General features: G+C 46.6%; 1 long non-coding RNA gene across 1 annotated transcript; it reads left to right on the top strand.

Annotated features, from left to right (window-relative positions):
- The first annotated feature begins 10898 nt into the window (after positions 1 to 10898).
- Positions 10899 to 11827, top strand: LOC148044418 (uncharacterized). Its single transcript, XR_015697585.1, has 2 exons — positions 10899 to 11357; positions 11445 to 11827. It is a non-coding gene; the product is annotated as an uncharacterized LOC148044418 (long non-coding RNA).
- The last annotated feature ends 1380 nt before the right edge of the window (positions 11828 to 13207 follow it).

Raw genomic sequence — 13207 nt, 5'->3', positions numbered from 1 at the left:
GAGTGTATGAAAATGAAAATAAAATATACTAAAAGTAAAAATAATAATAATAACAACAATAATGGGGAGCCCTAGGTTTGCTCATGTAACACATTTGTTGCGTGATTTGCACTGGCTTCCAGTTTCTTTCTACATGCAATTCAAGATCACCTTTAAAGCCTTATATGGCACAGTGCCATGTTGTCTGCAGGGCCACATTTCCCTAAGGACATTTAACCATTATACCAGGTCAAATAGGGTAGGCAAGTTCCTAGTCCTTCCTCCAAATATTGCCATCTGATGGGAGCTCGGAAGTGTGCCTTTTCCATGGCAACCCTTGCTCTATGGAAGACTGCCTTTTCGGCAAGCCTCTACCCTTATAGCCTTCTGTAAAGTTTTAAAGACCTGGCTTTTCCCCAAAGTGTTGGGATAAGATTGGATGACTGCACATTAGAAGTCTGACCTGAAGCCAGGTTTTTGTTGTTTTTAATATTTTACTGTGAACAGCTTTTAGATTTTAATTTAATTTTTTGTTTGTTTTTAAATTTAAAGAGGCTTTATATATTGTTTTAACTTTTGATCAGAAGCAGCCCAGACTTGATTAGAAGATGAGCACTATATAAATGTTTTAAATAAAATAAAGTACCTGTTTTCTTACACAACAAATGGTAAACATGGACTATCTATACTATTTATATACTGTATCGCAGGTATCATTGGATGAAAATCATCATGGTTTCACATAGTTTCTCCTCAAATAGCAGACTGACAATCACATCCTACCCCAGACCAAAAGAAAGTTATGTAACAGCCTGTTTTTTCCATCTTTTTCCATCCAACAAGGGAGGTCTCTTGTTCGGAGATGCCCTGGACAAGTTTGTCACTGAAACCAAAGACAAACGAAAAATACTTCCAGCTACGCTGAAAAGAGGCGAGTGTAAGGGATTCGGTTCCTTTTGTAAACAACCTTACAGGAGCCAGGAGCCAGGGCCCTCAGCTCAAATATCCTCTTATCAGAGGCCCTTTCAGCAGCAGGGAGACAGACACCAGGACAGATCCTCTTTCGGGTCTCGTGCCAGGCAATCCCAGTCTTCCTTTCGGAAGCCATTCCGAGGAGGCAGCAACAATAATGGCAGCTCCCGTCCCTTTCGTAAGGGGAAGTGACGATCACAGGCGTCCTCCCATAGCAGGTCAGCTGCAGCTGTATGCCGACAGCACTGTTCCCTCTAAGGTGCATGCCTGCGCGGCCGCGCACGTTGCAAGAAAACCCCGCGCAGCAGTTTTTATCTGCCGCACAGAGATTTCTTAAGGAAACGTATGGAAGTCCTTTGCAGGCGGCTACAACTGAATCCGGCAGTGCTGTTGCCTGTTGGAGGAGGAGGAGGCGAACCAGCCTGCCACCACCGCCCACCGCCAGCCCCGCTGCTCTTCCCGCCCCCTTCTCAGCCCCACAGTCCAGCGGTCGCAGCAGAAACTGCTCCAGGTTTCCGCTGCCGCTCCCCGCATTTTCTGGACAGGGTCTTGCAGGAAGGAATCCCCTCTCCAAGGGATCCCCGTCCAGAAAATGCGGGGAGCGGCAGCGGAGACCCGGGGCTGCTTCTGCTGCGACTGCTGGACTGTGGGGCTGGGAAGGGGGCGGGAAGAGCGGCAGGGCTGGCGGTGGCCGGCGGTGGCAGGCTGGTTCGCCTCCTCCTCCTCCAACAGCACTCCCAGATTTCCGCCCAACGCTGCGGGGGCACCAGCGGGAGCTTTGGCGGCTTCACCTCAGCCGCAGCGCTGGGCAGCAAATGTGTTGGTGCTGTTGGAGGAGGAGGAGGAGGAGGTGGCAGCAATAGCACCTGAGGACAGGACAAGAAGCAATGGAAACTTGTCAGGAGACTCAAGCTGGAAATAAGGAGAAATCTGACAGTAAGAACAATTAAAATCAATGGAATCTTAATTCATTTGCTACAGGTTTTCAAAAGACTGGACGGCCATTTGTCTCAGATGATATAGACTCCTGCCTTGGAAAAGGGGCTGGACTAGAAGACCTCCAGTATCCCTTCTGATTCTATGATTTTAAAAACCACAAGCTTTTTACAGCTCGCTTGCAACTTTACCAAATTTAATTCAGCCATTTCCTTTTGTTATTAAATGGGTATTGCTAGTTCAATGCACATGCGCTCCACTTTTAAGATGCTGAAAAAATCCCCATGACCTGCAACAAAATTCATTCTTCCATTCTTATCTTGCCCTAACTTCTGATAGGTTCCTGAAATATAGATCTACAAAATTTAGTGAAAATATTTCTATCTATTTTAATACAGACTCGTAAAACAGATTGGGACAAATGACATTAGTGCTCTGGGATAATAGCAGGTTTACTCTATTTGGATTTTCAGATAAAAGGTATCTTTTGTGCTAAGTTCTAACAATGTAGTTCTCTAATGTAACTATGAAACAGTCCAAATATATAATTCCCCTCAGGGAGGAATTCTGGGAGTTGAAGTCCACAAGTCTTAAAGCTGTCACGTTTGAAGACCCCTGGAGTTTTTTTCCCTAAAGGGTTAGGGGTGCAAGGGTCTTGTAACAACAGCTTTAAGACTTGCGTGCTTCAAATGCCAGACTTTCTGAGCCAACATTTTGGTTGCTAAGCAGGAGCGTTGTTAAGTGATACTGATATTATATAACACTTTTAATTAAGCGGGTACCTTGAATAAACATAACTTTGAGTTTCAAATAATACTGATTTTGTTGTTGTCTTAGGTGACATATGTGAAAAAAATTCAGGTGCTCAGGCATGAAAATATGCCGCTCAAACACTATACTTTTCTGCTCACACTTAAAAAAAATTAGAGAGAACATTGGCCGACAGGTGGGAGGAGATAACATTGGACAAGTGGGTCCTCAGCACCATTCAGAAGGGCCTAGTGCTGGACTTTCTAATGTTTCCCCAGAGGAAGTTCCTTCGCTGTCCTACCCCCAGGAACCTAGAAAAGAGGGATCACTTGCGGGCCGAGATCCTCCATCTCCTCCAGATAGAGGCCATAGAACCAGTCTCCAGAGATCAGGAGGGGAGGGGGTTCTATTCCATCCTCTTCCTAGTCCCGAAGAGCTCGGGGTGGGGTGGGGGTGGAGGGCCATCTTGGACCTCAAAAGCCTGAATCAGCATCTAGCCTACAAAAGGTTCAAGATGCAGTCGCTCCACTTCATCCTGGACTGTGTGACGGAGGGGGACCTATTGACCTCAATAGATCTCAAAGAGGTTTTGTTCCAAAGGGAAGCATTATCAATATAAAGCGCTTCCCTTTGGGTTATCATCAGCACCCAGAACATTTACCAAGATACTGGCAGTGTTAATGGCCCATCTCCGCAGCCATCCGGTCCGTCTGGAATGTTATTTGGACGATATAATTATCCATTCTCTCACCACCGAGCAGGCTCACCGCGATGTCACACTGACTGTGCAGACGCTGCAGGACCATGGCTTCTCTGTCAACTTGGAGAAGAGCCAGTTCCGGCTGTCCACCCGCATTCAGCATCTGGGTGCGGTCATCGACTCCTCCTCCTGCCAGGTATTTCTGTCGCCAGATCGGCTGTCCAACCTGAGGCATAGAGTGAAGCGCTGCAGACTTTCCAGGTCGGTGCTGATAGTCCAGCTGTCTCAGCTCCTGGGGATCATGATATCGTGCTTGAAAGTGGTCCCCTGGGCCCGTCTCCATGGCAGGGAGCTGCAGTGGTTTCTGCTACCGATGCAGAGGGCGAAGATCAGCAACTCCCACAGGCGCATTCGGCTCCCATGGAAGGTGATCCGATCTCTGGCCTGGTGGAGGTCCAAGGCAGTCAGGAAGGGCTGCCTATTCAAGGAACCAGAAAGAGTCATTGTCACCACGGACGCCAGCCTTCTGGGGTGTGGTGCCCATTGTCAGGGTCAGCTTGCCCAAGGTCAGTGGACTCAGAGGGAGGCTGCCCACAGCATCCACTGGCTGGAACTGAGGGCGGCCTGACTCGCACTGCAAAGGTTTGCCAGTCACGTAAAGGGGACTCTGGGCAGGTGGGCGGAGCATCACCTGGCTTCTCTCAGTGCAGATCATATCTCCGGAACCAGCAACCGGGAGGCAGATTGGCTGAGCTGCCAACGCATCGACCACCCGGACCTGTTCCAGCAGATCATGAGGAGATTCGGCAAACCACAAGTAGACCTGTTTGCCACACACACCAACACACATCTCCCATGCTTCTTCAGCCATTACCACTCACCTCTGGCGGAGGGGACGAACGCACTGAGGTCCGAGTGGCCTCAGGGACTGTTATATACGTTCCCTCCTCTACCTCTTATCCCTCAGGTGGTGAGCAAGCTCCTGGCCGAAAGAGCAGCCTTCTTCTGGTGGCTCCCTTTTGGCCCAGAAGACCCTGGTACACAGACCTGGTCAGCCTCTCAGTTCAGAGACTGTGGCGAATTCCTCAGGACCAAATATCCCTCAGCCAAGGGGCCATCAGTCATCCGGACCCCCAGTGGCTGCAGCTAGCCGTCTGGCACTTGAGGGGGAACTCCTGAGGAAGCAGAACTTCTCTGACCAGGTCATTCGAACGATTCAAGCATCCAGGAGAGCTTCGACTACCAGGATCTATGATGCCACCTGGGCCGCCTTCTCTCAGTGGTGCAAGGCCAGGGGCATTGTGGACTCTTCAGCCTCCATTCCCCAGACCCTAGACTTTTTGCAGGAGGGTCTGGATAAGGGTCTAGCGGTTAATACACTTAGACATCAGATTGCAGCACTGTCCACCATCCTGGCCAGGGGATCCTCTCGTTCTCTGAGTCAACACCCTGAGATTAAGAGTTTTCTCAAAGGGGCTGCAAACATCAGCCGTCCGGCAGTTCACTGGTCCTGGGACCTGCCATTTGTCTTGAAAGCTCTAACGAAACCTCCATTTGAGCCTCTGCGCACGTCCAGTCTCTGCCACCTAACCATCAAGACTGCCTTTTTGGTGGCTATCACGTCTGCACGCAGGGTGTCCGAGCTGGCAGCGCTTTCTGTCAGGGAGGATCTGTGCAGTGCCCCGAGAATGACCGTTCAGGTAAGCCAACGATCTTTTAACATGATAATTAAATTGAGTTGCAAATTGATTGAATATGACAATAGAAGGACAACTAAGCATGGGTCAAAATATATGAAACATGGACATATATAGAACTTTTAAGATGATGAACAAACTGAGATGTTTACTGCTTGTTATTTTATATAATAGATTAAGGGAAGTGTAACGAACATTGAACAGTGAGGATTGCCATCTAGAGACAATTAAGGGTAATCTAATCCAACGTATGGAAAAATGGAGAGGAAACATGACATATATCTACAATGGGAAATTATTGGGATAAAAAGATAGAATCACAAATTGGGGGCATGTAAGGATGTATATATAAAGGTAATGATGAGAATAGTGGGAAACTGTAACCAGGTCTACAGCTCGGCCAAAATTAGGTTGGGGGGAGGGGGTTAAAAACACAATGACTATGTATGTATACTTTTCTGTTATTTTTTTTACTAAAAAGGAGTGAAAAAATATGTATGTTGAAAAGGGATTATAAATACCATCAACATAAAATGGAGCTCGCTCAGAAGCTGAAATGCACCACGTAAATGAGATGAAGAGTGGGAAGTAGAGGAGAAAGGTAAGGGAAGAAGAGAGGGATAAGAAAGAGGGCAAGGTGGGGAAAAGGAGGAGAGATATGAATGGTAAAGGGAGGGAGGAGAAGGAGAGAGGAAGGGGAAGTTGAGAAGGGAAGGATGACAGGGAAGAAAGGAGGTAGGGAGGGGGAGGAGAGAAGGAGAAGAAAGTGAGGGATAAAGTACAAATATGGTGTATGGAGAGCAGAAGAGCCAATAATCGGTTTTTGGGAATTGTTAGGAAGATGAATTGATGTAAACATTTAATAATACGATATGATGTTGGTTATGCAATAGCATACATGTGATTATATGTTATGAAAATGAAAAAATAAAAAAACCTTAAAAGAAAATAAAAGGAAATCAATTGGTAATTATTTCCTGGTATACAGGATTTGGCTATTAAGAAACTAACTAGCATTTTGAGCTGAACAAATTGCTGCCAAAATGTCCCAGTTTTGACTTAATTTTTAAAATCATTTTTGTGTCCAGTAGACATCAGCATGACAAAGGATAAGGATAAGGATGTGATGCGGAATTTAAGGATGAGCATTTCATTTTTACCTATGGCATAACATCTGATACTGCAGTAATCCATATGACAAATAGATGGCAGTTTCCTTTAAATGATTAGAAAACCAGTAGTCCTAGGAAATCAGTAGTCTTGTTAGAAAAAAGCACAAAGTAAAAAATTAAAAAATGAACAAAAAAAGAATAAAATATGGCTTGAACTTCTAACTGCTCCTCTCCAGGTTCAGAAGACAGTGATTTTCCCATTGGTAGCAATGGTAGGTGCATGGGAATGGGAAGGCAGGAAATCCACCAGTCACTGCCCTACTCATTAGATTGTATGAGGGAGCAACACTGCTTGGCTTCATTGCTGAGACATATCTGTGATGGGCAGCACAATTTATGTTAATATATTTTCAAAGACAAAGAAAACATATTCAGGTGGCTACTGCTAGATCAGCAGGTCAGCGGTTCAAATCTCACCGGCTCAGGGTTGACTCAGCCTTCCATCCTTCCGAGGTGGGTAAAATGAGGACCCAGATTGTTGGGGGCAATATGCTGACTCTCTGTAAACCGCTTAGAGAGGCCTGATAGGCCTATGAAGCGGTATATAAGTCTACTGCTATTGCTATTGCTATTGCTATTGCTATTGCTATGAGGAAGAGCCTTTAGATGCCAAAGGTGCATTTTCAGGAGGCATCTGGACTTTCTTGTTTTTTCTTTTGATGCTTTGCTTGTCACCCAAGAAACTTCTTCACCTCTGATAGGATAGTGGGGAATGGAACGATATATATTCCTTGCAGACAGTTGGTCAGTAGATAATGTATACCTTTTTTTAATGAAAATTATCACTTTTACTTTACTTTACTTTTGCCTTTATTTGTATGCCGCCCTTTTCCCTAAGGGGACTCAGGGCGGCTCACAATTCAAAAGGGAGGGGAAAACAACAAACAATAAACAATACAGCATATTAAAAGAGAAAAAACACAACAATTACACCATTCGAGTGGGGCTATAATCTTAACCCCAGGCTAGCCGGGACAGCCAGATCTTTACAGCAGCGCGGAAGGATTGGAGGGTGGTGAGGGTCCGAATCTCCACGGGGAGTTCGTTCCAAAGGGACGGAGCAGCCACCGAGAAGGCCCTCCTCCGGGTAGTTGCCAGTTTGCACTGGCTAGAAGATGGGATTCGGAGGAGGCCTAATCGATGCAATCGAATCAGTCTGGTGGAGGTAATTGGCAGTAGGCAGTTCTTTTGATGAGTTATGTCATCAAAGTAAACAAACCCACATGCTGATTACATCACCAGATCATGCCCCTAAGCGGAAGTGACGTGCATAGCCCCCACCCTCCGGATATGATGTGCATAGCCCTCCTCCCTGGATGTGATGTGCATAATTGACCCCATGTGGTGCAGGACTCACAAGGTCATAACCCTAATCGGATATTTTGTATTGGCCTAAGCCCATCATGGTAAGCATGAGTAGCCCTAACAGATAAGGGGTGGTGCAAGATCCTAGCCTAAGGTGACCAGATTTTCAGATTGGTAAAGAGGGACATCATTGACCGGGGGGGGGGGGGCTTGATTAAAAATTTTATTTTTTGTCAAAAGGTCACCCCAGGACACTGAAACCAGCATAAATACAAGTCTGTTGCCAAAGAAAATTTTGATCACGTGACCATGAGGATGCTGCAACGGTCGCTAAGTGTGAAGCCTCTTGCTTATCTACCTTCACCTTATCCGTCTTCTGCTCTTTCCCTCTCTTCCTTCCTTTCTCCTTCCATCATTTCCTTTCCTCACTCACTCCCTTCCTCCTTTTTTCTCTTCCTTCCTCCTTCCATTCTTTCAGCTTCATTTCTTTTGCCTATCTACCTTCTCTGTCTTTCTGCTCTTTCCATTTCTCCCTTCCTCTTCGCTTCTGTTCCTTTCTCCTTCCCTCCTTTCCTATTTCTTGCTTCTTCCTTCCTTCTGCCTATCTACCTTCACCTTCTCTGTCTTTCTGCTCTTTCCCTGTCTTCCCCTTTCCTCCCTCCTTCCCTTCTTTCCTTTCTAGTTCCATCCTTTCTTCTTTCCTCTCTCCCTCTTTTTTTCCCTTCCTTCCCCCTTCCTCTTGCCTATCAACTTCATCCTCTTTGTCTTTCTGCTCTTTCCCTCTCTTCCCCTTTTCTTCCTACCTCCTTCCTTCTCCCTCCCTTCTTCTTTTTCTTCCTTTCTTCTTCCATCTTCCTCCTTCTCCTTCCATTCTTTCTCCTTCCATCCATCTTTTCTCCTTCCATCTTCTCCCCCCTCCCTTCTTCTTTTCCTCCCCCCTCCCTCCTTCCTTCCTCTCCTTCCCTTTCTTGCACACAGGAAGGGGAGGGGGGGCTATCTAGTCACTTTCACAGCATAATTTCTTTATCTAACTTTTAAAAAACAGTGTGCAAATCAAACGAGATTTTCGTAACCTGCGAAGCACCAAGTTATATTATGTTGTTACAAATTCGCAGGTACTCCATTCTTTCTGATAGGGAACTACATTTCCCAAGATGCCTCAGGTCCTCAAAGCGCTGAACGCAGTTTTGCAATTGACTCCAGCGAGGCCCGGTAGCCGCCGGCTGGGGTGGTTGTCAGGGCGCTGCGGAGCGGACGCGCCGTTTGTTACTGCTTCCAGCAATCAAGACGGACAAGGGAAGCGACTGAAACGGACGCTGGCCGCAAGAGAGCGAGGCTGCTGCCAGCTGTTTCACCTCGCGCAGAGAATTTCCACTGGGTCCCGGGGCTTCTGCCGGGCGGCACAAGCCCGGGAAGCGAATGGAAGTTTTCTGCACGACTGAAACAGAAGCTGCAGCAGGAGAGCGAGGCTGCTGCCGGCCGTTTCACCTCGCGCAGCGAATTTCCACTGGGTCCCGGGCGGCACAAGCCCGGGAAGCGAATGGAAGTTTTCTGCGCGACTGAAACAAAAGCCGCGGCAGGAGAGCGAGGCTGCTGCCAGCCGTTTCACCTCGCGCAGAGAATTTCCACTGGGTCCCGGGGCTTCTGCCGGGCGGCACAAGCCCGGGAAGCGAATGGAAGTTTTCTGCGCGACTGAAACAGAAGCCGCGGCAGGAGAGCGAGGCTGCTGCCAGCCGTTTCACCTCGCGCAGAGAATTTCCACTGGGTCCCGGGCGGCACAAGCCCGGGAAGCGAATGGAAGTTTTCTGCGCGACTGAAACAGAAGCCGCGGCAGGAGAGCGAGGCTGCTGCCGGCGGTTTCACCTCGTGCAGAGAATTTCCACTGGGTCCCGGGGCTTCTGCCGGGCGGCACAAGGCCGGGAAGCGAATGGAAGTTTTCTGCGCGACTGAAACAGAAGCCGCGGCAGGAGAGCGAGGCTGCTGCCGGTCGTTTCACCTCGCGCAGCGAATTTCCACTGGGTCCCGGGGCTTCTGCCGGGTGGCACAAGCCCGGGAAGCGAGTAGAAGTTATCTTGACGACTGAAATGGACTCCAAACGGACTCCACGGCAGGAGAGCGAGGGAGCAGCCGCCCGAGAACTTCCACGTGGTTCAGGGGCTTCTGCCAGGCGGCGGGAGCCCCGGAAGCGAGTGGAAGTTATCTTGATGACTGAAACGGACTCCAAACGGACTCCACAGCAGGAGAGTGAGGGAGCAGCCGCCCGAGAACTTCCACTTGGTTCCAGAGCTTTGCTGCCCATGCCAGCGCAGCACAGGGGCTGGCTGTGAACTCCGCAAAGGGGGAGAAGGAGGAGACGAGGGCTGTCTCCTCCCCCCAGCGCCTCCCGATTCCCACCGGTACCAAATCATAACATGAACATGATTTACTCACCAGTGAGTAAGCGCAGCTGCAACCCCAAAACAAAGACGAAATGAAATGGGAGACTCGCGCAGGCGTGCTCAGCTAAGGAGTCCAGCCAATCAGTGAGCTGGTTGGGATGGAAAATTTTCAGCACGTGGCGTGCTGAAAATTTTCCATCCCAGCCAGCTCACTGATTGGCTGGAGTCCAGGCCAATCCAATCAGTGAGCGGCAGGCTGGGCTGGCTTAAATTTGTAGGAGGTAAAAGGCTAAAAGCACGCTTTTTTTGGCGCTCGCCGCTCCCGCCCATCAGCTGCTAGCTTGCTGGGCTGGCTCATCTGGTAGGATAGAGAACAGAACGATGAGCCAGCCCAGCAAGCTAGCAGCTGATGGGCGGGAGCTGCGAGCGCCAAAAAAAGCGTGCTTTTTAAAAAAGCGTGCGGGATGCGGGAAAATGCATTGGAAAGCGGGGGTGTCCCGCCAAAAGCGGGACGTCTGGTCATCTTATCCTAGCCCCATTTTTTCAGATAAGATGTGTTGAACCTAACCCCATCAAGAAAGATGCCAAGCCCCTGGGTACATGATTAGGTTAACCCTAGACTAATTCTATGGAATGGGGGGGGAGGGTTTGTAAAATAATAAAAAGTGTTTTTTTATTTCTAATCATTCTAGTCTAATGGTGGTTTTAATTTTTGTGGAGTTTTAAAATCAATGCCTCAAAAGCTTGGGGGGAGGGAGCACCTAGGGCCTGCATTTAACCCCACTTTTTTTCTCTAAAAAGGTATTTATTTCTAGGCGATGATGGTTTTAATTTTTGTGGAGACAGGGCCTGCCTTTAACCCACCTTTGTTTTCTAAAAGGTATTTATTTCTAGGTGGTTTTAAAAACATTTCCTCAAAGGCAGGGGAAAAAAACACAGCCCCTTTTAAACTCCACAGCTGGTTTTTATCTTTGTAATTTGAAGCCCACCTACAGGAAAAGACAAGGAATATTAACAGGAATTAAAATGTTCATAAGAGGCAAGCAGCCAGGCGGCATGTAGAGGTTAAGCCTTGTTCAGGCATGCCTGGGTCATGCCCAGGCATGTCATACCCACTCACCCATCCCCTGTGATTCTGGGCATGCACAAGGCTCAAGGACTTGTCATTACAAGAGCTGGTAGTTTGTGCAGGTCCTTAATTCCAGCAGTCTCTTGAAGATGGCAACCTTTGATTCCAAAGATGTTTTTAAAACAACAGCAAATGCCAGCATCACATGCTCTGATACAAGACGCCAGACGTCAGAATGCAACAAACCCTGTTGCAAGGGTTATGATAAAGAATTTTTTTTATTCAGACCCGTTTTGCACGGCTGCAGCATGGTGTGTTGTAATTTTAACTATGAGGTGCAGAGTACTTACCAGACAGTATGTAAAACAGCGAATGATGCTTCATTATCTCCCAGCAATGGTAAGTAAATATGTTTTTTATTTATGATATTGTTAATGACACTGGAATGGATAGCTCCACTAACAAGATGCACTTTATATTTTGCAGACTCCAAAATAATAACATCTAGACAGCAAACACTTCAAGACACCCCGATTTTATATTCTAGTGGTAATTGCCGCAGTTATAAAGCTTCTGCAGATTTTTCTGATCTAGACTATAAGTGGTCTCTGGGATTCTGAGCTATCCCAGAGACCACGCTATCTACCCAGTGAGCTAAAGAGCTGCAATTTTTGTACAAACTGGTTTGCTTGGAGCTGTGGACATGATTTGTGGAATACAGACAAGTCAACGAATTGTAAATTAGCGTGTTATGCCCCTCTATATTCTGCTTCTGATAGTGGTGATGAGGGATATTTTTCTGATGAAGGTGCCATGCCCCTCTGAACTCTGTATAACCAATAAAAGATTGTGTTAAAGTCAACAATTTACCCATTTGTCAGTATTCTTTCAGTATAATGATGCATGAAAAGCTTCTAAGCCATATTTATTATACACCAGGATGTGTAGGGAGTTGTGGAGGTGTAAATACCCCTTTTCAGGAAGCTGGAAAACATGATAAAAACCTGACCATGAAGCAAGTCAAGATGTGGCTTTCAGGGCAAGATGCTTACACGCTTCATAAGCCTGCAAGAATTAATTTTCCTAGAAATAAAACAGTAGTGTCTGGTTTAGATCATCAATGGCAGGCCAACCTCATAGATGTCTCCAAATTTTCTAAGGAGAACCATGGAAAAAAGTACATCTAAGCAGTTATCGATGTGTTATCTAAATATGCCTGGGCCTCCCCTTTATCTGATAAATCAGGGAGGGAAGTTACATCCGCCTTCCAGAATATCTTTGAAACAGGATGCACACCCTGAAAAATACAGACAGATGCTGGTAAAGAGTTCTTGAATACCCCGCTGAAGAAACTTTTGGCATGTTATGGCATTCATCATTTTGTCACTCATAGTGAAACTAAAGCAGCCGTTATAGAGAGGTTTAATAGAACCCTTAAAAACAACCTTGAGATATTTCACAGCTAGAAATACCCATCGGTATGTGGACATTTTGGCAGATACTCTTCAGGAGTACAATAACACTTACCATCGTAGCATCGGGACTGTTCCTAACACCGTAAATTTGTCTAACAAAAGTGGTGTGTGGATGAGGCTTTATGGGGTAGGTTTAAAAAGTAGAAGAAAGGAAAAATGTCTTAAGGTGGGAGAACATGTTAGGGTCTCCAGACTGAAGGATAAGTTTGAAAAGGGCTATCAGCAAACAGATGAGATATTCATCATCAAAGAACTGGGGACAAGGGGGGGGAAGAGTGGTGTATAGATTAAATGATTACACAGGTGAAAAGAGGGCTTTTTACTTTGAGGAAATTATCCAAAAAAAGAGGGCGGGGAGACGCAGAGAGTTTCTAGTCAAATGGACTGGATGGCCAGAGAAGTTCAACAGTTGGGTAATCAATCCAGACCATATTCAAGTTCGTTTTTCTGTTCTTACAATTTTCTAATATCATTTTATCAATTAGAAGCTGATCTTTTGTGCCCCTGCTCCTTCTTTTGTTGCCTTTTTGCTCTACTGGCAAGATGTTGTTTGTTTCCAAATAATCCATCATGTTATCTGCAATAATGCCTGTGAGTAATTTGAAGGTTGTTGGCAAGCATGTTATTGGTCTGTAGTTTTCAGGTGTTGTTCCTTTAGTTGCATCTTTCTGAATCAAGTATGTTTTTCCAGTTGTCAACCATTCATCAATTTGGCCCTTTTGTAAAATTTCATTCAGTTGCCCGGCCAATATTGCATGTAAACTGGTCAGATAT

This window comes from Thamnophis sirtalis, unplaced genomic scaffold (genome assembly GCF_051295495.1).
Source record: "Thamnophis sirtalis isolate CommonGarterSnake01/CBP01778 unplaced genomic scaffold, rThaSir2_p1.2 scaffold_8, whole genome shotgun sequence".
NCBI classification, from domain to species: domain Eukaryota; kingdom Metazoa; phylum Chordata; class Lepidosauria; order Squamata; family Natricidae; genus Thamnophis; species Thamnophis sirtalis.
Note: the sequence above shows the minus strand (reverse complement) of the source record. Positions and strands in the feature narration are given on the sequence as shown.